Genomic DNA, 26295 nt, shown 5'->3' with positions numbered 1-26295 from the left:
CAAAAAAAGAAAATTACTGGCCAATATCACTGATGAACATAGATGCAAAAATCCTCAACAAAATTTTAGCAAACAGAATTCAGCAACACATCAAAAAGCTCTTCCACCATGATCATGTTGGGTTATTCTGGGGATGCAAGGATTTTTCAATATATGCAAATCAATCAATGTGATACACCATATTAACAAATTGAAAGGTAAAAACCATATGATAATATCAATAAATGCAGAAAAAGCCTTTGATAAAATTCAGCACCCATTTATGATTAAAGGTCTTCAAAAAATGGGCATAGAAGGAACTTACCTCAACATAGTAAAGGCCATATATGATAAGCCTACAGCAAACATCATTTCCAATGGTGAAAAACTGTAATCATTTCCCCCTAAGATCAGGAACAAGACAAGGGTGTCCACTTTCACCACTATTATTCAACATAAAGTTGGAAGTCCTAGCTACAACAATCAGAAGGAAAAGAAATAAAAGGAATCCAGATTGGAAAAGAAGTAAATCTCTCACTGTTTGCAGAAGGTATTATCAGAAAACTGCTAATCAGTGAATTTAGGAAAGTTGCAAGATATAAAATCAATATACAGAAGTCACCTGCATTTCTATATACTAACAATGAAAAATCAGAAAGAGAAATTAAGGAATCACTCCCATTCACCACTGCAACAAAAAGAACAAAATACCTAGGAATAAACTTACCTAAGGAGACAAAAGAAGTGTACACATAAATTTATATGACACTGTTGAAAGAAATCAAAGATGACATAAACAGATGGAGAGATATTCCATGTTCCTGGGTAGGAAGAATCAATATTGTGAAAATGACTGTGCTACCACACAGATTCAATGTGATCCCTATCAAATTACCAATGACATTTTTCACAGAACTAGAACAAAAAATTTCACAATTCATATGGGAACACAAAAGACCCTAAATAGCCAAAGCAGTCTTCAGAAAGAAGAATGGATCTGGAGGAATCAACCTTTCTGACTTCAGATTATACTACAAAGCTACTGTCATCAAGATAGTATGGTACTGGCACAAAAACAGAAATATAGACCAATGGAACAAGACAGAAAGCCCAGAAATGAACCCATGCACCTATGGGAACCTTATTCTTGACAAAGGAGGCAAGAATGTACAGTGGGGCAAAGACAACCTCTTCATTAAATGGTACCGGGAAAACTGGACGGCTACATGTAAAAGAATGAAATTAGAACACTTCCTAATACCACAGACAAAGATAAACTCAAAATGGATTAAAGACCTAAATGTAAGACCAGAAACTAGAAAACTCTTAGAGGAAAATATAGGCAGAACACTCGATGACATTAATCAAAGCAAGATCCTCTATGACTCACCTCCTAGAATAATGGAAATAAAACCAAAAGTAAACAAGTGGGACATGATTAAATGTAAAAGCTTTTGCACAGCAAAGGAAACTCTAAGCAAGGTGAAAAGACAACCCTCAGAATGGGAGAAAATAATAGCAGATGAAGCAACTGACAAAGGATTAATTTCCAAAATATACAAGCAGCTTATACAACTCAATACCAGAAAAACAAACAACCCAGTCAAAAAGTGGGAACAAGACCTAAACAGACACTTCTCCAAAGAAGAGATATAGATGGCTAAGAGACACATGAAAAGATGCTCAACATCACTCATTATTAGAGAAATGCAAATCAAAACCACGAGATATCACCTCACACCAGTCAGAATGGCCATCATCAAAAAGTCTACAAAAAATAAATGCTGGAGAGGGTGTGGAGAAAAGGGAATGCTCTTGCACTGTTGGTGGAAATATAAATTGATACAGCCACTATGGAAGATGGTGTGGAGATTCCTTTAAAAATAGGAATAACACCACCATATGACCCAGTAATCCCACTGCTAGGCATGTAACCTGAGGAAACCAAAATTGGAAAAGATGTATGTATCCCATTGTTCACTGCAGCACTATTTACAATAGCTGGAACATGGTAGCAACTTGGATGTTCATCGACAGATGAATAGATAAAGAAACCATAGTTCATATACACAATGGAATATTACTCAGTCATAAAAAGGAAATTATTTGAATCAGTTCTAATGAGGTGGATGAACCTAGAGCCTATTATACAGAGTGAAGTGAGTCAGAAAAAGAAAGATAAATATCGTATTCTAACACATATATGTGGAATCTGGAAAAATGGTACTGAATAATTTATGTACAGAGAAGCAACGGAGAAACAGACATAGAGAATAGACTTGTGGACATGGGGAGAGGGGAAGAGAGGGTGATATGTATGGAAAGAGTAACATGGAAACTTACATTACCATATGTAAAATAGATAGCCAACAGGAATTTGCTCTAAGTCTCAGAAAACTCAAACAGGGGCTCTGTATCAACCTAGAGGGGTGGGATGGAGAGGGAGATGTGAATGAGGTTCAAAAGTGGGGGATATATGTATACCTATGGCTGATTCATGTTGAGATTGACAGGGAACAACACAATTCTGTAAAGCAATTATCCTTCAATAAAAAATAATTAAAAAAATGAGCATCTCATGCAAATTTTTCTGATCCTCCTACCTTAAAAAAAAAAACCTTAGCTTTCACTTGGGTCATACAGGAAATCAGGATCTTCATATTGATTAAAAAGGTCACAGAACTACATGTTTCTCTTTTTACTTCCCTTTCACTGCAGAGAATTGGTGACTGTCCTCCTCCACCCAACCTCAGCTCTTGGTTCCCCAACAGCTCGTGCCCCACCACTGTTCTCATTCTGTGAGCTTCCCAGGTGATCTCATCCATCTACATGCAGAGAACTCCCAAATGTGTCTCCACCTGAGGCTCCGTCTGAGCCCAGTCCGTCCATCCAGCTGCCTCTTGGCCTCCATCATGATGTCCCACAAAAATCTCTTACATGTCAAAACTGAGCCTGTCCTTCCCCACCATGAACTGTTGTAGAAATTCTGACATTCACCTTGAGTATTCACTCATCACACATCCAAGTCCAGTTTATTCTGGTTTAATACCAGCATGTCTAAACCAGTGGATTTCATCTTGGGACTGATTATCCTGTGGGAGACTTGATAATGTCTGGAGACACCTTTGGTAGTCACAACTGGAGGGTACCTGCTCCTGGCATCTAGTGAGTAGAGGCCAGGGATGCTGCTAAGCAGACTGTAATGCACAGGACAGGTGACCCCCACAACAAGAGATGTCAGACTCAGGATGTCCTGGTGCCAAGCTGCGACATCCTATATAGGTCCTGCTCCCATGCCCACTTGTCCTGCACTGATATCTCTTTCCTCCCTTCCTGCTGTGTCCTTACCACGTTATCTTACTCTTCCAGTCTCCATTTCTACACTGCACCTCATCCCGCATCCTTTTTCAAAGTGTAACCTTAGTCCTGAAGTGTTTTTCTTCTTGGACACAGCCCTCTCTTGCCCACTGGGGGAAGCCAAGCTGCCCCGACTCCCAGGACTTTCTCCGTGGCTGGACCCCTCCTCCCTGTGCAGTCCCATCTGTTGCCTTTGCCCTGCCCACTGGTCCAACCCTCCAAGGCGGCCACCCTGCACACACACTCTCTCTTATCCCCCATCCTGTGCTTGTCCTGCCTGGACACCCCTCCACTCCTCACTCTGTCTCTCCACTCAGGCTCAGGTCAGGAGCAGAGCCATTCAGCCGTTTCTGATGATCCCAGTATAGAACCACTGTCTCCGAGAGGCCAGCTAACATATTCCTACCATAGGACTTACTAAGTTTATAGCCATCTCTATACTTAGGCTCCCCGTCATTGACTGTGAAGTCCCTGTTTCAGGTCCATACTTGAACCCCTAATAATGACCACTGTCTCCAGTTCTTAATGTGATGCACAGCAGTCTTGGGTCTCAGTTAATGTATGTGGAGTGAATGAATGGTTCTTACTTATCCACAGGAACTTCAAATTCATCATTTACAAATTCTGCAAATACAGTTAGAATGGACTTGAGGCCCCGGAGCAGGATCACCTCCTACTGTGTTACCTTGGGCAGGTTCCTTAGTTTCCGTGTGTTTCATTGGCTTCACCTGTGAAATGAGGGAAGTAACTGCATCCACATCAAAGGTTATTCTGTGAGAACAGAACCTTCTATTAGAATGGTGTTACAGAAGTGAGGAGGCTGTGACGGCTCGGCGCAGAAGCGAGGCGGCTGCGACGGCTCGGCGCAGAAGCGTGGCCGAGAGGAGCTAGGCCGGGCCGGGGGCCAGGAGCCGGGGGCGGCGGCCGAGAGGGGCTAGGCCGGGCCGGGGCCCGGGGGCCGGGGGCCGGGGCGGCGGCCGACAGGGGCCAGGCCGGGCCGGGGGCCGGGGGCGGCGGCCGACAGGGGCTAGGCCAGGCCGGGGGCCGGGGGTAGTGGCCGAGAGGGGCTAGGCCAGGCCGGGGGCCGGGGGCGGCTGCCGAGAGGGCCTAGGCCGGGCCCGGGGGCCGGGGGCGGCGGCCGACGGGGGCTAGGCCGGGCGGGGAGCCAGGGGCGGCGGCCGACAGGGGCTAGGCCGGGCCGGGGGCCGGGGACGGCAGCTGACAGGGCCTAGGCTGGGCGGGGGGCTGGGGCCGGCGGGGGTGGCGGCGGCGAGAGGAATTACCCAAGGCCCAAGGTAAGAGAAACCCAAGTAAGATGGTAAGTGTTGCGAGAGGGCATCAGAGGGCAGACACACTAAAACTAAAATTACAGAAAACTAGCTAATCTGATCACACGGACCACAGCCTTGTCTATCTCAATGAAACTAAGCCATGCCGTGTGGGGCCACCCAAGACGGATGGGTCATGGTGGAGAGGTCTGACAGGAAGTGGTCCACTGGAGAAGGGCATGGCAAACCACTTCAGTATTCTTGCCTTGAGAACCCCATGAACAGTATGAAAAGGCAAAAGGATAGGACACTGAAAGATGAACTCCCCAGGTCAGTAGGTGCCCAATATGCTAATGGAGATCAGTGGAGAAATAACTCCAGAAAGAATGATGGGATGGAGCCAAAGCAAAAACGATACCCAACTGTGGATGTGACTGGTGATAGACGCAGAGTCCGATGCTGTAAAGAGCAATATTGCATAGGAACCTGGAATGTTAGGTCCATGAGTCAAGGCAAACTGAAAGTGGTCAAACAGGAGATGGCAAGAGTGAACGTCGACATTCTAGGAATCAGCGAACTAAAATGGACTGGAATGGGTGAATTTAACTCAGATGACCATTATATCTACTACTGTGGGCAAGAATCCCTTAGAAGAAATGGAGTAGCCATCATGGTCAACAAAAGAGTCGGAAATGCAGTACTGGGATGCAATCTCAAAAACGACAGAATGATCTCTGTTCGTTTCCAAGGCAAACCATTCAATATCACGGTAATCCAAGTCTATGCCCCGACCAGTAACGCTGAAGAAGCTGAAGTTGAACGGTTCTATGAAGACCTACAAGACCTCCTAGAACTAACACCCAAAAAAGATGTCCTTTTCATTATAGGGGACTGGAATGCAAAAGTAGGAAGTCAAGAAACACCCGGCGTAACAGGCAAGTTTGACCTTGGAGTACAGAATGAAGCAGGGCAAAGGCTAATAGAGTTTTGCCACGAGAATGCACTGGTAATAGCAAACACCCTATTCCAACAACACAAGAGAAGACTCTACACGTGGACATCACCAGATGGTCAACACCGAAATCAGATTGATTATATTCTTTGCAGCCAAAGATGGAGAAACTCTATACAGTCAGCAAAAACAAGACCAGGAGCAGACTGTGGCTCAGATCATGAACTGCTTATTGCCAAATTCAGACTTAAATTGAAGAAAGTAGGGAAAACCACTAGACCATTCAGGTATGACCTAGATCATATCCCTTATGAGTATACAGTGGAAGTGACAAATAGATTTAAGGGACTAGACCTGATAGACAGAGTGCCTGACGAACTATGGACAGAGGTTCGTGACATTGTACAGGAGACAGGGATCAAGACAATCCCCATGGAAAAGAAATGCAAAAAAGCAAAATGGCTGTCTGAGGAGGCCTTACAGATAGCTGGGAAGAGAAGAGAAGCAAAAAGCAAAGGAGAAAAGGAAAGATATTCCCATCTGAATACAGAGTTCCAAAGAATAGCAAGGACAGATAAGAAAGCCTTCCTCAGCGATCAGTGTAAAGAAATAGAGGAAAACAACAGATTGGGAAAGACTAGAGATCTCTTCAAGAAAATTAGAGATACCAAAGGAATATTTCATGCAAAGATAGGCTCGATAAAGGACAGAAATGGTATGGACCTAACAGAAGCAGAAGATATTAAGAAGAGATGGCAAGAATACACAGAAGAACTGTACAAAAAAGATCTTCACGACCCAGATAATCACAATGGTGTGATCACTCACCTAGAGCCAGACATCCTGGAATGTGAAGTCAAGTGGGCCTCAGAAAGCATCACTACGAATAAAGCTAGTGGAGGTGATGGAATTCCAGTTGAGCTATTTCAAATCCTCAAAGGTGATGCTGTGGAAGTGCTGCACTCGATATGCCAGCAAATTTGGAAAACTCAGCAGTGGCCACAGGACTGGAAAAGGTCAGTTTTCGTTCCAATCCCAAAGAAAGGCAATGCCAAAGAATGCTCAAACTACCGCACAATTGCACTCATCTCACATGCTAGTAAAGTAATGCTCAAAATTCTCCAAGCCAGGCTTCAGCAATACGTGAACTGTGAACTTCCAGATGTTCAAGCTGGTTTTAGAAAAGGCAGAGGAAGCAGATATCAAATTGCCAATATCCGCTGGATTATCGAAAAAGCAAGAGAGTTCCAGAAAAACATCTATTTCTGCTTTATTGACTATGCCAAAGCCTTTGACTGTGTGGATCACAATAAACTGTGGAAAATTGTGAAAGAGATGGGAATACCAGACCATCTGACCTGTCTCTTGAGAAACCTGTATTCAGGTCAGGAAGCAACAGTTAGAACTGGACATGGAACAACAGATTGGTTCCAAATAGGAAAAGGAGTACGTCAAGGCTGTATATTGTCACCCTGCTTGTTTAACTTCTATGCAGAGTACATCATGAGAAACGCTGGGCTGGAAGAAACACAGGCTGGAATCAAGATTGCTGGGAGAAATATCAATAACCTCAGATATGCGGATGACACCACCCTTATGACAGAAAGTGAAGAAGAACTAAAGAGCCTCTTGATGAAGGTGAAGGAGGAGAGTGAAAAAGTTGGCTTAAAGCTCAACATTCAGAAAACTAAGATCATGGCATGTGGTCCCATCACTTCATGGGAAATAGATGGCGAAACAGTGGAAACAGTGTCAGACTTTATTTTTTTGGGCTCCAGAATCACTGCTGATGGTGACTGCAGCCATGAAATTAAAAGACGCTTACTCCTTGGAAGGAAGGTTATGGCCAACCTAGATAGCATATTTAAAAGCAGAGACGTTACTTTGCCAACAAAAGTCCGTCTAGTCAAGGCTATGGTTTTTCCAGTGGTCATGTATGGATGTGAGAGTTGGATGGTGAAGAAAGCTGAGCACTGCAGAATTGATGCTTTTGAGCTGTGGTGTTGGAGAAGACTCTTGAGAGTCCCTTGGACTGCAAGGAGATCCAATCAATCCATCCTAAAAGAGATCAATCCTGGGTGTTCATTGGAAAGAATGATGTTGAAGCTGAAACTCCAATACCTTGGCCACCTCATGCGAAGGGTTGGCTCATTGGGAAAGCCCCTAATGCTGGTAGGATTGGGGGCGGGAGGAGAAGGGGACGACAGAGGATGAGATGGTTGTATGGCATCACCGACTCGATGAACATGGGTTTGGGTAGATTCCGGGAGTTGGTGATGAACAGAGAGGCCTGGCGTGCTGCAATTCATGGGGTCGCAAAGAGTCGGACATGACTGAGCGACTGAACTGAACTGAACTGTGTCTTCAGCACTCAGAACACTGCTGACACATGGTAACACTGTAAATGTTAGATGTTGACTATTTGATAATCCAACAAATGTTCTACAGGAGTCCCTCCTGTTTGGGGGTCAACCATTCTGAAGACTTACCTGGAAGGATCCTGTCATCTGCACTAATCTGTAGTATGTGTGTGTGTGTGTATGTGTCTGTGTCTGTGTCTGTGTGTGGCATCAGTCAAACAAGGTTCTAGTGAGAGGACATAACATTAGTGGATCCTGACCTTTGGCACCTTGGTGGCCAGCAGGTTGATGGAGAAGTGCAAACTGTGAAGCTGGAGTTTTCTGCAGCTTTTTGAAAAATTAGAAACGTGGCACACGCTGCAGGGGAAGTCACTGAGATGGTGCCTCGGAGGATGCTGGTCCCTTAAAGGGGCAATTTGGATCCCCCTCAAGTGACAACATGTCCCTCCGTGATGGCTCAGTGGACTTGCATCTGATTCCCCGTTCCTGTCTGGGGCCAAGCCCGCAACATTTTAAGGTACTTTCCTGTAGATGAAATCAGGTGCCACCATGGCACCACTGGAAGTGTGTAAAAGGGAGAATCGTGTATTGTCCCTAAAGAAAAAAATGATACCTGGAGACGTTAAACCGCCTGACTTATGTCACGAGCCCCCTGATGACATCACGCTGTGACTCAGGCCTGTGTCATGAACCCCTCTGTGACATCACACTGTGGCTCAGGCCTGTGTCACAAGCCACCCCTCCCCCGTGATAGCACACTGCAGCTCTGGCCAGTGCACATCCTTTTCCATCACTGGTTTCCAAAGCCAAGGACAAGCCCGCTCCCATGACTGAGCAGCCCATACTGCGGCCCCAAGTAGATCAGCTCTACTCTGTTGTTTTGTAAGGTAACTAATCCTCTTGCTTCAGTTTCCTCATCTGTAAGATCAGGATAAGAAAATTACCTACAATTTAGGGTTTTTGTTTTTGTTCAGTTGCTAAACATGTCTGACTCTCTGTGACCCCATGGACTGCAACACGCCAGGCTCCCCTGTCCTTCACTATCTCTTGGAGTTTGCTCAGATTCATGTCCATTGAGTCAGTGATGCTATCCAACCATCTCACCCTTTGCTACTCCCTTCTCCATTTGCCTTTAGTCTTTCCCAGCATCAAGGTCTTTTCCAATTTAGTGTGAGATAAAATGAGATAATTTGTCACATGTTTTGTACATGGCCTGACACATGGTAAGCATTAAATAATTGTTAGCCATTATTATACAGAGGTTCTTTAAATTTTATTTGGAAAAAAAAAGGGTTTATATAAAATAAAATTTGTGAAGTATTAAGTTAAAAATTGACTTAAAAAAACAATTAAAATCTTTTGTATCAGAGGGCAAGAACTCTTTTTTAATATTGCTGTACAGAATAAAAATTCCAGAACACTTTGCTCTTCAGTTAAAACTACAGACTTTTAAAATTGTAAGCAGCTTATGTTACCAGGATTTCTCTGAGCTATAGCTTATTTAGTATCATGGAATAATCTAGAAAATGTACAGTCAAAAGTAGCACACAAAATCATTAGAAATTTTATATGCCTTGTGTTGCCATCAGCTTCTCTAATCAATATTGTGAAAATGACTATACTACCAAATTCAGTCTCAAGAACAGTTAGCATGTCACCTTGGTCAGAGGACCACACTTTTATTCCCTTGTCTGCTCCATGGCATCTCAATCCCATTACTCTGCCTTGACCACAGTAACTTATCTCCTGCAAGAAGTAATCTGGTTGTCAGTCATAGAAACCAGATAGGGCCTTTGGATTTTTCTTGTTTGGGGTCCCATCTAGGCCCCTGTATCATCATGACAGATGTCAGTGGTTCCATGAAGATGGTAGAAGCTCTGAGGGCACACCTAGCTTCTTGGTATTAAGCAAACTACTGAAATCCATGCACAACTTAATAACTGAGTCTATACAACCAAATTAAATAAGCTCCATAGTTGCCTATGGGGCTTTCCTCATAACTCAGTCGGTGAAGAATCTGCCTACAATGCAGGAGACCTGGGTTTGATTCCTGGGATGGGAAGATCCCCTGGAGAAGGAAATGGCAACCCACTCCAGTATTCTTGCCTGGAGAATCCCATGGACAGAGGAGCCTGGTGGGCTACAGTCCATGGGGTCACAAGAGTCGGACACGACTTAGCAACTAAACCACCACACAGTTATCTACAGCTATCTGTACACGAATTGCAGGCTTAAAGAATCACTAAGGCAAAAGGGAATACATATAGTAACTGGGTGACCCTACCTTTACATGAGAAAAAACAGCCTTTTGTGAAAGTGTTATTCATTGTTTGGACAAAGTTAAGGAGAAAAGCTGTCTGCAGATTCCCAGCACTTAGTTCAGTTCAGTTGCTCAGTCGTGTCTGACTCTTTGCGACCTCATGGACTGCAGCATGCCAGGCTTCCCTGTCCATCACCAACTCCCAGAACTTGCTCAAACTCATGTCCATCCCAGCACTTAAGCTGGGATGAAAACAGCTGTTGTTCAGTTGCTAAGTTGTGTCTGACACTTCACAACCCCATGGACTGTAGCAGACCAGGCTCCTCTGACCTCCTCTCTCTCTTGAGTTTGTTCAAATTCATGTCCATTGAGTTGGTTATATATCTAACCATCTCATCGTCTGCCACCCCTTCTCCTTTCGTTTTCAATTTTCCCAGCATCAGAGTCTTTTCCAATGAGGTGTCCAAAGATGTCCTTCACATCAGGCGTCCAAAGTTTTGGAGCTTCTGCCTCAGCATCAGTCCTTCCAATGAATATTTAGGGTTGAATTCCTTTAGGATTGACTGGTTCGAACTCCTTGCAGTTCAAGGGATTCTCAAGAGTCTTCTCCACCACCATAATTTTTTAATTTATTTACTTTAATTGGAGAATAATTACTTTATAATATTGTGATGGTTTTTGCCATATATCAACGTGAATCAACCACAGTATACATGTCTCTGTCTCATCCTGAACCTCTCTCCCACATCCATTCACACCCTACCCATCTGGGTTGTTCCAGAGCACCGGCTTTGGGTGCCCTGCTTCATACATTGAACCTGCACTGGTCATCTATGTTACATATAGTAATATACATGTCTCAAAGGTATTCTCTCAAATCATCCCACCCTCACCTTCTCTGACTGAGTCCAAAAGTCTGCTCTTTATATCCGTGTCTCCTTTGCTGCCCTGCATGTAGGATAGTTGGTACCGTCTTTCTAAATTCCACCACCATAATTTGAAAGCATCAATTCTTTGGCACTCAGCCTTCTTTATGGTTCAGCTCTCACATTCATCCATGACTACTGGAAAAGTCATAGCTTTGACTATATGGATCTTTGTCAGTAAAGTGATGTCTCTGCTTTTTAATATGCTGTCTAGTTTTGTCATTGCTTTTCATCCAAGGAGCAAGCATCTTTTGTTTTCATGGCTGCTGTCACAATCCACAGTGATTTTGAAGCCCAAGAAAATAAAATCTGTCAGTTTCCACTTTTTCCCCTTCTATTTGCCATGTAGCAATGGGACTGGATGCCATGATCTTAGTGTTTTGAATGCTGAGTTTTAAACCAGCTTTTTCACTCTCCTCTTTCACCCTCCATCAGGAGGCTCTTCAGTTCCTCTTTGTTTTCTGCCATTCAAGTGGTATCATCTGCATATCTGAGGTTGCTGATATTTCTCCTGGCAATCTTAGTTCCAGCTTGTGATTCATCCAGCCTGGCATTTCTCATGATATACTCTGCATATAAGTTAAATAAACAGAGTGACAAAATAACAGGCCTATAGTACTCCTTTTGCAACTTTGAGCCAGTCAACTGTTCCATGTATGGTTTTCTAACTTGCTTCTTGACCTGCATTCAGGTTTCTCAGAAAGCAGGTAAGGTGATCTGGTATTCCCATCTCTTTAAGAATTTTCTACAGTTTGCTACAATCCACACAGTCAAAGGCTTTCGTGTACTCAATGAAGATCAAGTAGATGTTTTTCAGGAGTTCCCTTCCTTTCTCCATGATCCAAGTAATGTTGGCAATTTGATGTCTGGTTCCTCTGCCTTTTCTAAACCTAGCTTGTACATCAAGAACTTCTAGGTTCACGTTCTGCTGAAGCCCAGCTTGAAAGATTTTGAGCATAATCTTGCTATCATGTGAAATGAGTGCATTGTACAGTAGTTTGAGCATTCTTTGGCATTTTCTGCCCTTGGGGCTGGAATGAAAATTGACTTTTTCTAGTCCTGTGGCCACTGCTGAATTTTTCTAATTTGCTGACATATTGAATGCAACACTCTAGCAGCAGCATCTTTTAGTAGTATAAATAGCTCAGCTGAAGTCCATCACCTCCACTAGCATTTTTCATAGTAATGTTTCCTAAGGCCCACTTGATTTCACACTCCAGGATGTCCAACTCTAGATGTGTGACCATACCATCATGGTTACCCAGGTCATTAAGACATTTTTTGTATAGTTCTTCTGTGTATTCTTGCCAACTCTTCTTAATGTCTTCTGCTTTTGTTAGGTCCTTACTATTTCTGTCCTTTATCATGCCCAGTCTTGCATGAAATGTTCCTTGATAGCTACAGTTTTCTTGAAATGATCTCTAGCTTTTCCCATTCTATTGTTCTCCTCTATTTCTTTGCATTGTTCACTTAAGAAGGCCTCTTTTCTCTCCTTGCTATTTTCTGGAATTCTGCATTCACTTGGGTATATCTTTCCCTTTCTCCCTTTCCTCCCTCATCTTCTTTCCCCAGCTATTTGTAAGGCCTCCTCAGGCAACCACTTTGCCTTCTTGCATTTCTTTTTCTTGGGGATGGATTTTGTCAACACCTTCTGTACAATGTTATGAACCTCTGTCCACAGTTCTTCAGGTACTCTGTCTACCCGATCTAATCCTTTGAATCTATCCACCAGTCCACTGTATTTTATTTGATTTAGAGCATACCTGAATGGCTTAGTGATTTTTCCATACTTTCTTCAATTTAAGCCTGAATTTTGTAATAAAGATCTCATGTAAACCCATGGCTGATTAATGTCAATGTATGGCAAAAACTACTACAATATTGTAAAGTAAAATAAATAAATTTATTTAAAAAAATAAAAAATAAATAAAGTTTATACATGGAAAAAAACAAGAAAAAAAAAAAAGATCTCATGATCTGAGTCGCAGTCAGCTCCAGCTCTTATTTTCGTTGACTTTGTAGAGCTTCTCCATCTTCAGCTGCATAGAACATAATCAGTCTGATTTCAGTATTGATGATCTGGTGATTTCCATGTGTAGAGTCATCTCTTGGGTTGTTGGAAATGAGTGTTTCCTATGACCAACATATTCTCTTGACAGAAATCTGTTAGCCTTTGCCTGCTTCCTTTTGTATTCCAAGGTAAAACTTGCCTATTATTCTGGGTATCTCTTTACTTCCTACTTTTGCATTTCAACTCCCTGTGATCAAAGGATATCTTGATTTTTGATGTTAGTTCTGGAAGCTGTTGTAAGTCTTCATAGAACCTGTCACCTTCAGCTTCTTTGGCATCAGTGTTTGAGACATAGACGTAGATTACTGTGATGTTGAATGGTTTGCCTTGGAAACGAACTTAGATCATTCTGTCATTTTAGAGGTTGCTCCCAAGTATTGCATTTTGGAAACTATGTTGACTATGAGGGCTACTCCATTTCTTCTAAGGGATTCTTGCCCACAGTAGTACATATAATGTTCATCTGAATTAAATTCACCCTTTCCTGTCCATTTTAGTTCACTGATTCCTAAGATGTCAATTTTTAATCTTGCCATCATCTCCTGTTTGACCACATTCAGTTTACCTTGATTCATGGACCTAACATTCCATGTTCGTATGAACAGAATGAAAACTTGGTCCTGTGAACAAAACAGAACAGAAACCATGTTCGTATGCACAGTATGAAACAGTATGGAGGGGGAACTTTCAAGATGGTAGAGAAATAAGACAGGGAGATCACCATCTTCCTCACAATTACATCTAAAATACGTCAACATGTGAAACAACTTCTGCAGAACACTTTCTGAACCCTGGCAGAAGACTTCAGATTTTAAAGAGGCAAGCTAACCTCCACAGAATGAGTGTGTGCCTTTCTTTGGGTGTTCTTGTCTGTTGAGTGTTGCTTTTACCATTTGTCTTGGGGCTTTGTCTTCTGTGCTGTGTGGCTTGTGGAGTCTTGGTACTATAGTAAGGGGTCAAGCCTGAACCTCAAAGGTGGGAGACCTGAGTCCAGGACTTTGGAACACAGGAGAGCTCTTGACTCCATGGAACATTAATTGTCAAGACTTCTCACCAAGGCCTCCATCTCAACACTAAGACCTGGCCCCACCCAAAGGCCAGCAAGTTCCAGGACTGTCCAAAGCCATACCAAGCCGTGGACACCCCAAAACACACTACTTGACTTGGCCTGCCCTTCACAGAGATAAGATCCAGCTCTATACACCAGAAAAGACACAAGCCCCCACAACCAGGAAACCTCACAAGGCACTGGTCCAAACCCATCCATGGGGGACAGATTCCCCAAATAAAAGAAACTATGACCATCTAGCCCACAGAAAGCAGACCCCAAGCACAGTAAATCAAACAAAATGAAAAGACAGAGAAAGATGCAACAGATGAAGAAACATGGTAAAACCCAAAAATACCAAACAAATGAAGAGGAAATAAGCTATCTACCTGAAAAAGAATTCAGAGAAATAACACTAAAGATCATCCAAAATCTTGGGAATAAAATGGAGGCAGAGATAAAAAGAATGGAGGCACAGATCAAGAACATACAATAAATGTTTAAAAAGGACCTAGATAAATTAAAGAATAGACAATCAACAATAAAAAACAAAATAACAGATTAAAAATACACTAGAAGGAAGCAATAGCAGAGTAAATGAAACAGAAGAATGGATAAGTGAGCTGGAAAATAGAATGGTGGAAATAACCGAAGCAGCACAGATTAAAGAATGAAAAGAAGTGAGGACAGTCTCAGAGACCTCTGGGACAACACCAGTATCAGAATTATAGGGGTCCCAGAAGAAGAAGAGAAGAAGATAGGATATGAGAAGATATTTGAGGAGATTATAGTCAAAAACTTGCCCAACACGGGAAAGGAAATAGTCACTTGAATCCACGTGGCCCAGAGAGTCTCATAAGTATAACAACAAAGAGAAACATCATAGGACACATGTTGTTGTTGTTGTTGTTGTTGTTGTTTAGTCACTCAGTCATGTCGGACTCTTTGCAACCCCATGGACTGCAGCCCCATGGGCTCCTCTGTCCCTGGGATTCTCCAGGCAAGAAGACTGGAGTGGGTTGCCATTTCCTTCTCCAAGGACACATGTTAGGACACATTAATACATGATAATCAAGCTAATGAAAGTTAAACACAAAGAAAAAGTGTTAAAAGCAGCAAGGAAACAGCAACAAATAACATATAACGCAGGAGGAGAAGAGGACAACAGAGGATGAGATGGTTGGATGGCATCACCGACTCAATGGACATGAATTTGAGCATGCTCTGCGAGTTGGTGATGGACAGGGAAGCCTGGCATGCTTCAGTCCTTGGGTTGCAAAGAGTTGGACATGATTTAGCAGCTGAACAACAATAACAACAACAATTATAAGGGGATATCCATAAGGCTAACAACTGATCTTTCAACAGAAACTGCAGGCCAGAAGGGAGTGGCAGGATATACTTAAAGTGATGAAAGAAAAAAATCCTACCACCAAGATTTCTCTACCCAGCAAAGATCTCATTCAGATGCAGAGGAGAAATCAAAAACTTTGCAGGTAAGCCAAAGTTAAGAGAATTCAGCACCACGAAACCAGCTGTACAACAAATGTTAAAGGAATTTCTCTAGAAAGGAAACACAAGAGAAAGAAAAGAGCTACAAAAACAAATCCAGAATAGTAAATAGTAAAAGATCGCACAAATCAGTATCATAATTACCTTAAATGTAAATGTGTTAAATGCTCCAACCAAAAGACACAGGTAGGCTACATGGATATGAAAACAAGACCCCTATATATGCTGTCTACAAGAGACTCACTTCAGACACAGACTGAAAGTGAGGGTCTGGAAAAAGATTTTCCATACAAATGGAAATCAAAGAAAGAAGGAGTAGCAATACTTATATGAGATAAAATAGACTTTAAAATAAAGACCATTATGAGACAAGGACACTACATAATGATCAAGGGATCAATCCAAGAAAAATATATGACAATTATATATGCACCCAACATAGGAGCACCTCAATACTATGGAAGCTGCTAACAACTATTAAAGGGGAAATTGACAGTAGCACAATGGTGAAGAACTTTTAACACTCCACTTACACCAATGAACAGTCATCCAGATGGAAAATTAACAAAACACATGCTTTAAATGATATATTGCACTAGTTGGACTTAATTGATAGCTATTGGGCATTTCATCCAAAAAGAGTAGATTTCACTTTTTTCTCAAGTACACATGGAATATTCTCCAGGAAAGATTGTGTCTTGCATCACAAACCATGCCTTGGTAAATTTTGAAAAATTGAAATCGTTTCAAGCATGTTTTCTCACTATGACACTATAGAATAGATATCAAGTACAGGAAAAAAAACTGTGAAAAACACAAACACTAAACAATATGCTTCTGTATAACCAAGAATATGCACTGAATAAGTTAAAGAGGAAATAAAAAATACCTAGAAATAAATGACAAGGAAAACAGGATAACTCAAAACCTATGGGAGGCAATAAAAGCAGTGCTGAGAGGGAACTCTACAGCCATACAAGCCTATCTCAAGAAACAAGAGAAACATCAAATGAACAACCTAACCTTACACCTAAAGCAACTAGCAAAAGAACAAAAAAACACCACCCCCAAGTTAGTATAAGGAAAAATTCATAAAAATCAGAGCAGAAATAGAAAGAAATGAGGGGGGGAGGAGGAACTGGGGTGGGCTGGCGGGCAGCTATGTGGTGGCAGTGGCATGGTGGAGCCAAACGGGGCTGAGCCGAGGCCCCCCAGTCAGGTCACTGTCACGACACCCAAAGATGAGGAGGAAACTGTGATCTGTGACCAATTCTAGGTCAAAGAGTTTAAAGAGAAAGTCTCCCAGAGATTTAAGGCTCAGCAGGATCAGCTTGTCCTGATCGTCAGAGGCAAAATCCTCAAGGATGGAGACATAGTGAACCAGCATGACATACTGCTCACCTTGTCATCAAGACCTCTCAGAAGGTTCAAGATCCAGCTACTGCTACTACTTCTTCTGCCTCCACCACACCTGCTTCACTTAACACTTCTGCCCAGTTCCCATTTCTGGAAGTGCCACTTCAGATACGGGCAGTGGAAGCCAAAGGAGCAGTGGAGGGGGTCTCTCCCCTGGGGAGGGGAGCCCCAAGTGCCACTGCATCCATACTCTCTGGCTTTGGGGGCATCCTGGGCCTGGGCTCTGAAACTTCATGGAGCTGCAGATGCAGAGGCAGCTGATGTCCAATTCTGAGATGCTGCCACAGATCATGGAGAACCCCCTGGTCCAGAACATGATGTCTAACCCTGACCTGATACGCCACATGATCATGGCCAACCCCCAGATGCAGCAGCTGATGGAGTGAGACCCAGAGATCACTCACATGCTCACGACACTGAGCTTATGAGGCAGACGATGGAGCTTCCTGGAAATCCAGCCATGATGCAGAACCATGACCAGGCTCTAAGCAACATGGAGAGCATCCCTGGAGGGTGTAATGCCCTCCGCCGCATGTACATGGACATCAAGGAGCCCATGTTTACCACTGTTTCGGAAACAGTTTGTAAACAATCTCTTTTCTTTCCTGGCTGGGAACTCTAACATCTCATCCTCCCAGTTTCTGCAGACTGTGAATCAAGAGCCCCTCCCCAACACCTGGAGCCCCTCAACTCCCACCTCCCAGGCCCCTGGGTCTGGTGGGGAGGGCACTGGAGGATTGGGGACCATCCTGGTGCACCCAGCAGTCTCCAGCCCCTTTAGGATCAATGCAGCTAGCCTGGCAGAAAGTGAAGAAGAACTAAAGAGCCTCTTGCTGAAAGTGAAAGCAGAGAGTGAATAAGTTGGCTTAAAACTCAACATTCAGAAAACTAAGATCATGGCATCTGGTCCCATCACTTCATGGCAAATAGATAGGGAAACAGTGGAAACAGTGAGAGAATTTATTTTGGGGGGGCTCCAAAATCACTGCAGATGGTGACTGCAGCCATGAAATTAAAAGACACTTGCTCCTTGGAAGCAAGTGTCTTTTATATGCAGAGTACATCATGAGAAACGCTGGGCTGGAAGAAACACAAACTGGAATCAAGATTGCTGGGAGAGATATCAATAACCTCAGATAGGCAGATGACACCACCCTTATGGCAGAAAGTGAAGAAGAACTAAAGAGTCTCTTGATGAAAGTGAAAGAGGAGAGTGAAAAAGTTGGCTTAAAGCTCAACATTCATAAAACTAAGATCATGGCATCTGGTCCCATCACTTCATGGGAAATAGATGGGGAAACAGTGGAAACAGTGTCAGACTTTATTTGGGGGGGGGCTCCAAAATTACTGCAGATGGTGACTGCAGCCATGAAATTAAAAGACGCTTACTCCTTGGAAGGAAAATTATGACCAACCTAGATAGCATATAAAAAAGCAGAGACATGACTTTGCCAACAAAGGTCCGTCTAGTCAAGGCTATGGTTTTTCCAGTGGTCACGTATGGATGTGAGATTTGGACGGTGAAGAAAGCTGAACACCAAAGAATTGATGCTTTTGAACTATGGTGTTGGAGAAGCTTCTTGAGAGTCCCTTGAACTGCAAGGAGATCCAACCAGTCCATCCTAAAGGAGATCAGTCCTGGGTGTTCATTGGAAAGAATGATGTTGAAGCTGAAACTCTAATACTTTGGCCACCTCATGTGAAGAGTTGACTCATTGGAATAGACCCTGATGCTGGGAAGGATTGAGGGCAGGAGGAGAAGGGGACGACGGAGGATGAGATGGCTCGATGGCATCACCAACTTGATGGACATGAGTTTGGGTAGACTCTGGGAGTTGGTGATGGACAGGGAGGCCTGGCATACTGCGATTCATGCGGTCGCAGAGTCGGACACGACTTAGAGACTGAACTGAACTGATGACCCTATTACCATTTTCTTAATTGTTTTGAGCTTATTTTCCGGATGTCTTTTCCTTCTCTTGTGTTTCCTGCCTAGAGAAGTTCCTTTAGCATTCGTTGTAAAGCTGATTTGTTAGTGCTGAATTTTCTTAACCTTTGCTTGTCTATAAAGCTTTTGATTTCCTCATTAAATCTGGAGGAGAGTCTTGCTGGGTAGAGTATTGTTGGTTGTAGGTTCTTCCATCACTTTAAATATATCATACTATTCCCTTCTTTCGTGTAGAATTTCTGTTGCGAAGTTAGCTAATAGCCTGATGGGAGTTCCCTTGTATGTTATTTATTGTTTTTCCCTTGTTGCCTTTAATATTTTATCTATGTCTTTAATTTTTGTCAGTTTGATCATTATCAGTCTCAGTGTCTTCATTCTTGGGTTTATCCTGCCTGGGACTCTCTGTGCTTCCTGGATTTTGTTGACTATATCTTTCCTATGTTAGGGAAATTTTCAGCTAATATCTCTTCAGATATTTTCTCAGGTCCTTTCCCTTTCTTCTCCTTCTGGGATCCCTATAATGTGAATGTTGGTGCATTTAATGTTGCCCAGAGGAAAGCCTTTGACTGTGTGGATCACAACAAACTGTGGAGAATTCTTAAAGAGATGGAAATACCAGACCACTTGACCTGCCTCCTGAGAAACCTGTTTGCAGGTAAAGAAGTAAGTTAGAACTGGACATAGAACAATGGACTGGTTCCAAATTGGGTAAGGAGTATGTCAAGGCTGTATATTGTCACCCTGCTTATTTAACTTATATACAGAGTACATCATGCGAAATGCCAGGCTGGATGAAGCACCAGCTGAACTCAAGATTGTCAGGAGAAATATCAATAGCCTCATATGTGCAGATGACATCACCCTTATGGCAGAAAGTGAAGAGGAACTAAAGAGCCTCTTGAAAAAAGTGAAAGAAGAGAGTGAAAAGCTGGCTTAAAACTCAACATTCAGAAAATGAAGATCATGGCATCCAGTCCCATCACTTCATGGCAAATAGATGGGAAACAATGGAAACAGTGAGAGACTTTATTTTGCTGCTGCTACTGCTGCTGCTAAGTTGCTTCAGTCCTGTCCGACTCTGTGCAACCCCATAGACGGCAGCCCACCAGGCTCCCCCATCCCTGGGACTCTCCAGGCAAGAATACAGGAGTGGGTTGCCATTACCTTCTCCAATGCATGAAAGTGAAAAGTGAAAGTGAAGTCGCTCATTCGTGTCTGACTCGTAGTGACCCCATGAACTATAGCCCACCAGGCTCCTTCATCCATGGGATTTTCCAGGCAAGAGTACTGGAGTGGGTTGCCATTGCCTTCTCCAACTTTATTTTGAGGGGCTCCAAAATCACTGCAGATGGTGACTGCAGCCATGAAATTAAGAGATGCTTCCTCCTTGGAAGAAAAGCTGTGACCAACCTAGACAGTATATTAAAAAGCAGAGACATTACCTTACCGACAAAGGTCCATGTAGTCGAAGCTATGGTTTTTCCAGTAGTCATGTATGGATGTGAGAGTTGGAGCATAAAGAAGGCTGGCACTGAAGAACTGATTCTTTTGAACTGTAGTTTTGGAGAAGACTCTTGAGAGTCCCCTGGCCTGCAAGGAGATCAAACCAGTCAATCCTAAAGGAAATCAGTCCTGAATAATCATTGGAAGGAGTAAGCTGAAGCTCCAATACTTTGGCCACCTGACGCAAAGAACTGACTCATTAGAAATGTGAAAGATTGATTAGATTAGATGCTGTGAAAGATTGAAGGTAGGAGAAGGGAACAACAGAGGACGAGATGGTTGGATGGCATCAAGCACTCAATGGACATGAGTTTGAGCAAGCTCCAAGAGTTGGTGATGGACAGGGAAGCCTGGCGTGCTGCAGTCCATAGGGTCACAAAGTGTCGGACACGACTGAGCGACTGAGCAAGAAGAAGAAGAGGTTTCTTAGTCATCTTTAGTTTTTTTCATTCTTCTTTCTATATTCTGTTCTGCAGCAATGATTTTCACCATTTTGTCCTCCAGGTTATTTAGCCATTTTTCTGCCTCAATTATTCATTGATTCCTTCTAGTGTATTGTTTATCTCTGTTTGTTTGTTCTTTAGTTCTTCCAGGCCTTTGGTAAACATTTCTTGGATCTTCATTGTTTTCCTGAGATCCGGGATCATATTCCCTATCATTATTCTGATTTCTTTTTCTGGAAGATTGCCTATCTCCACTTCATTTAGTTGTTTTCTGGGGTTTTATCTTGTCCACTCATCTGGAACACAACTTTCTGCTTCTTCATCCTGATTAACTTTCTGTAATGTGGTTTTTGTTCTAGTTACTGTGGTATTGTGGTTCTTCTTGCTTCTTCTGTCTACCCTTTGATGGAGGAGGCTAAGAGGCTTGTGTAAGCTTCCTGATGGAGGGACTGGTGGTGGGAAAAACTGGGTCTTGCTCTGGTAGGCAAGGCCTTGCTCAGTAAAGCTTTAATCCAATTATGTGCTAATGGGTGGAGTTAAACTCCCTCCCTGTTAGTTGTTTGGACTGAGGTGACTCAGCCCTGTGGTCTGTGGGCTGTATGGTAGGGTTAATGGTGACCTCCAAAAGGGCTTACACCAAGGGAGATCTTCCAGGACTGCTTCTGCCAGTGCCCCTGTTCCTCTGGTGAGCCCCTGCCAACCCACACCTCCACAGGAGACCCTCCAACACTAGCAGGTAGTTTTGGTTCAGTCTCCTGTGGAGTCTCTGCTCCTTTCAAGTAACACTTTGTGTGCACAAGATATTGTTTGTGTCCTCCAAGACTGGAGTCTTTGCTTCCCCTAGTCCTGTGGAAATCCTATAATCAAATCCCGCTGGCCTTCAATATCAGATTCCCTGAGGATTCCCAGTCCCTTTGTCAGATCCCCAGGCTGGGAAGCCTGACATGGGATTCAGAATCTTCATAACAGTGGGAGAACTTCTTTGGCATTATTGTTCTCCAATTTGTGGGTCACCCACCTGGCGGGTATGGAATTTGATTTTATCGTGATTGCACCCCTCCTACCATCTTGCTGCAGCTTCTTTGTCTTTGGACATGGCATGTGTTTTCTTGGTGGGTTTCAGCATTCTCCTGTAGATGACTGTTCAATTGCTAGCTGTTATTTTGGTGCTCTTGCAGGAGGAGATGAGCACACATCCTTCTACTCCACCATCTTGAACTGGATTCTCTCACTGCTGTTATTCAACATATTATCGAAACTCCTAACTATGAAATGCGACAAGATAAGGCAACAAAAGACATCCAATTGGAAAGGAAGAGGTAAAAATTGTCATTATTGGCAGATGATATAATCTTATGTATCAAAAATTCTATTGACTCATCCAAAAAACTGCTGGAACTTAAAAAAAATTATGTAAAGCTACAGGTTATAAAATCAATATACAGGGCTTCCCTTGTTGCTCACTGGTAAAGAATCTGCCTGCCAACGCAGGAGACAAATGTTCAATTCCTGATCCAGGAAGATCCCACATGCTGCTGGGCAACTAAGCCAGTGGGCCACAACTATTAAGCCTGTGCTCTCGAGTCCAGGAGCTGCAACTATTGAAGCCCACATGCCCAAGATCCTGTGCTCTGAAAAAATAAATGCCATTAAGGGAAGCTACCACAATGAGAAGCCCATATCTGCCACTAGAGAGTAGTCTCCATTCTTTGCAGCTAGAGTAAAGCCCATGCATCAATGAAGACCTATCACAGCCAAATAAATAAATGAAATTTTTTAAAAACAAAAAGAGAAAAGAAAAAAAATAGAATAAATAATAAAAAAAATAAAGTCAACATACATACAAAAAGTATGGTATTTCATAAAAATAAACACATTGCCCAATGGAATGCTATAAAAAGCCCAGAGATATATGGTCAACCCCATGTATATGGTCAAGTGTTATTTGTCAAGAGAGCCAAGGACAATCAATGGGGAAAGTTTAGTTTCTTCAGCAAATTGTGATGGGAAAACTAGATAATCACAGGCAGAAAAATGAAATTGAACCTGTATATTATACCACTCACAAAATTAACTCAAAATGGGTTAACGACTTAAACATAAGAACTGATAGTTAGACTCTTAGAAGAAAACACAGGTGGTTTCTTCACTTCTTCACTTTGTTCCCTGCAATGATTGAAATCAAGCTGAAATCAAGATTGCTGGGAGAAATATCAACAACCTCATATATGCAGATGATATTACTCTAATGGCAGAAAGTGAAGAGGAACTAAAGAATCTCTTGATGAGGGTGAAAGAGGAGAGTGAAAAGCTGGCTTAAAACTCAACATTCAAAAAACGAGGATCATGGCATCCAGTCCCATCACTTTGTGGCAAATAGATGGGGGAAAAATGGACACAGATTTTTTTGTTATTTTAAAATGACAGATTTTATTTTCTTGGCCTCCAAAATCACTGCAGATGGTGACTGCAGCCATGGAATTAAGACACTTGCTCCTTGGAAGAAAAGCTATGACAACCTAGACAGTATATTAAAAGCTGAGACTTGACTTTGCTGACTAAAGTCCATATTGTAAAGCTATGATTTTTCCAGTAGTCATGTATGGATGTGAGAGTTGGATTGTAAAGAAGGCTGAGCACCTGAGATGCTTTTGAATTGTGGTGCTGGAGAACACTCTCAAGAGTCCCTTGGACAGCAAAGAGATCAAACCAGTCAATCCTAAAGAAAATCAACCCTGAATATTCAGTGGAAGGACTGATGCTGAAGCTGAAGCTCCAATACTTTGACCAGCTGATGGGAAGAGCCACTCACTGGAAAGACCCTGATGCTGGGAAAGATTGAAAGCAGGAAGAGTAAAGGATAACAGAGAATGAGATGGTTGGATGGTGTCACAGACTCAATGGACATGAGTTTGAGCAAACTCTGGGAGACAGTGAAGGACAGGGAAGCCTGGCATGCTTCATGCTTCAGTCCATGGGTTCACAAAGAGTTGGACATGACTTAGCAACTGAACCACAACTATAATGATTGTTTTGGATAAGACACCAAAAAACACATACAACAAAAACAACAAACAATTTAGACTACATCAAACTAAAAAACTGCATAGCAAAAGAAACAATCAACAAATCAAAAGGCAATCTACTGCATGGGAGTAACCATGATAAGGGCTTAATATATGAAATAAATATAAAGGTATACAACTTAGTAGGAAATAAATAACCCAACTGAAAAGTGAGCAGAGAAAGTGAAGAGTCATTTTTCCAAAGAAGGCCTCCAAATTGTCAATAGGTATATGAAAATGTGCTCAAAGTCACTAATCATCAGGCAAATGTAATTCAAAACAATAATGAGATAATACTTCACACCTGCTAGAATGACTGTTCCAAAAAAGATGAGACAGCAAGAGTTGGCAAGGCTGTGAGAAAAGGGGATGCTTGTGCACTGTTGGGGGGAATGGAAACTGGTGGAGCCACTAGGGAAAACAGTCTCTATACTACCTATTTAAAAATAAAATCACAAGCCCTGGAACCCCCATTGCTGGTAGAAGGGGACCATGGCACAGCTCCTTTTGTGCTGAGATCATACCAATAGGGAGAAGAGTGCTGGTCACGGTGCCCAGAGACTCACCTAGTGGGAAACTGTCAGGGGATCTGAGAGCCCACACAGAAAGCTGTTTGGAATTGTCCTCATGCCAGAAGGTCATCCTTTCTCCCAGCTCCCAGAGACATAGCTCCACTGGAAGCATAACTCCACAGGCTTATGCCCTTTGTCTTATACCAGCTATGAGCACCAGCCAGATGAATAGGAGGAAGGAAAAGGAGTGTACAGAGGTAGGGTCTGCAGTTAGGGTTTCTGGAGTTGGAGGCAGTTGCTTGATGTCTGTCCGCTTCCAGTCATATGTGTATCTGCAAGCATATGTTCATCCATATATTTTTTCACTTAAAAAAAATGTAAGGGACTTCCCTGGTGGTCCAGTGGCTAAGACTCTGAGCTCCTAATGCAGCAGGATCAAGTTTGATCCCTGGTTGGGGAACTAGATCCCACATGCCACAGCTTAAAAATCCTGCATTAGGAGAGGGTGAGATGTATGAAAAGAGTAACATGGAAACTTATATTATCATATGTAAAATAGACAGCGAACGGGAATCTGCTCTATGGCTCTGGAAACTCAAACAGGGGCTCTGTATCAACTTAGAGGGGTGGGGGGGTGGGGAGGGAGATGAGAGGGAGGTTCAAGAGGGAGGGGATATATGTATACCTATGGCTGATTCATGTTGAGGTTTGACAGAAAACAGTAAAATTCTTTAGAGCAATTATCCTTCAATAAAAAAAAAAAAGAAAAAGATCCTGCATGCCACAATGAAGATTGAAGATCCCGTGTGCTGCAACTAAGACCAGGCACACCATATACATATATATGTAAATTTTAAAAATGTGAAATACTGAAAGAAATAAAATATAAAACTACCATACTACCTAGCAACCCCATGTTGGTATATAAATAAAAAGGACTAAAACAGGATGTTGAAGAGATCTCTGCACTCTGAAGAGATTATTGTGTTACCAACCAGGTTTCTCGGACTCCTTGTCCTAAGTTGCTTAGTTGTGTCCAACTCTGTAGCCCGCCAGGCTCCTCTGTCCATGGGATTCTTCAGGCAAGAATACTGGAGTGGGTTCCCATTTCCTTCTCCAGGGGATCTTCCTGACCCAGGGATCGAACCTGCATCTCTCCTGCATTGGCAGGCGGGTTCTTTACCACTAGTGGCACCTGGGAATGCACTCCCATGATCATCCCAAGAAACTCCCAGGTTTCTTGGATTCTTTAATCAACTGGAATTTACAAGAGGCCTGACAAGAAATTTACACAAGGGTTTATTGGAACTCCTCCTGCAGCAGGGGGCAGTGAGAACAAGTGGCAGGTGCCCTTGCTCATGCCCATGTTTGTCCAGGTGCAGCACTGCAGCAAAGGGTCCCAGGTTTCAAGTCCCAGCCTGTCTCATTCCCCTCTGAGTGACTCCACATTATTATTCCTAAGGGGTAAGAGGCCACAGGTCTATTCTTCTGAAACTTCTTCCTGCTAGATGGGGGTCGCAGACCCTAGCCTATCCTATAGGTGTAGAAGTCCTTCACTGACTGCCAAGAACAGGTAGGGACCTGGGCCACCTTCTGCTGGAATGGGCTGAATTCTTGAGCCATCATGAAGCTTTCTTGCAACTGTTGGAACCTAGAAGACACAAGCCTAACCAAA

General features: G+C 42.8%; 2 long non-coding RNA genes and 1 pseudogene across 4 annotated transcripts in view; 2 read left to right on the top strand and 1 right to left on the bottom strand.

The window, feature by feature from the left end:
* The window catches only part of LOC145517399 (uncharacterized), a 37118-nt gene extending 28521 nt beyond the window's left edge, over positions 1-8597 (bottom strand). The window contains exons 1-2 of the long non-coding RNA XR_014062015.1: positions 8530-8597; positions 4022-4107 (exon numbers count right to left, since the gene is read on the bottom strand). This is a non-coding gene — a long non-coding RNA (uncharacterized LOC145517399). The remainder of the gene's footprint in view (positions 1-4021; positions 4108-8529) is intronic.
* A 68-nt stretch (positions 8598-8665) lies between these two features.
* LOC145517395 (uncharacterized) overlaps positions 8666-26295 on the top strand; it is a 227125-nt gene continuing 209495 nt past the window's right edge. The window contains exons 1-2 of one of the 2 annotated variants that reach the window (XR_014062010.1): positions 8666-8803; positions 22222-22362. This is a non-coding gene — a long non-coding RNA (uncharacterized LOC145517395). Of the gene's footprint in view, positions 8804-22221; positions 24561-26295 lie in introns of those variants that run through there. The other variant, XR_014062009.1, reaches the window with a different exon arrangement.
* LOC145517393 (ubiquilin-4 pseudogene) lies at positions 16911-19615 on the top strand (annotated as a pseudogene). Its single transcript, XR_014062008.1, has one exon. The product of XR_014062008.1 is annotated as a ubiquilin-4 pseudogene (transcript).

This window comes from Giraffa tippelskirchi, chromosome 8 (genome assembly GCF_054371585.1).
Source record: "Giraffa tippelskirchi isolate mGirTip1 chromosome 8, T2T-mGirTip1v1.2.pri, whole genome shotgun sequence".
Classification (NCBI taxonomy): domain Eukaryota; kingdom Metazoa; phylum Chordata; class Mammalia; order Artiodactyla; family Giraffidae; genus Giraffa; species Giraffa tippelskirchi.
Note: the sequence above shows the minus strand (reverse complement) of the source record. Positions and strands in the feature narration are given on the sequence as shown.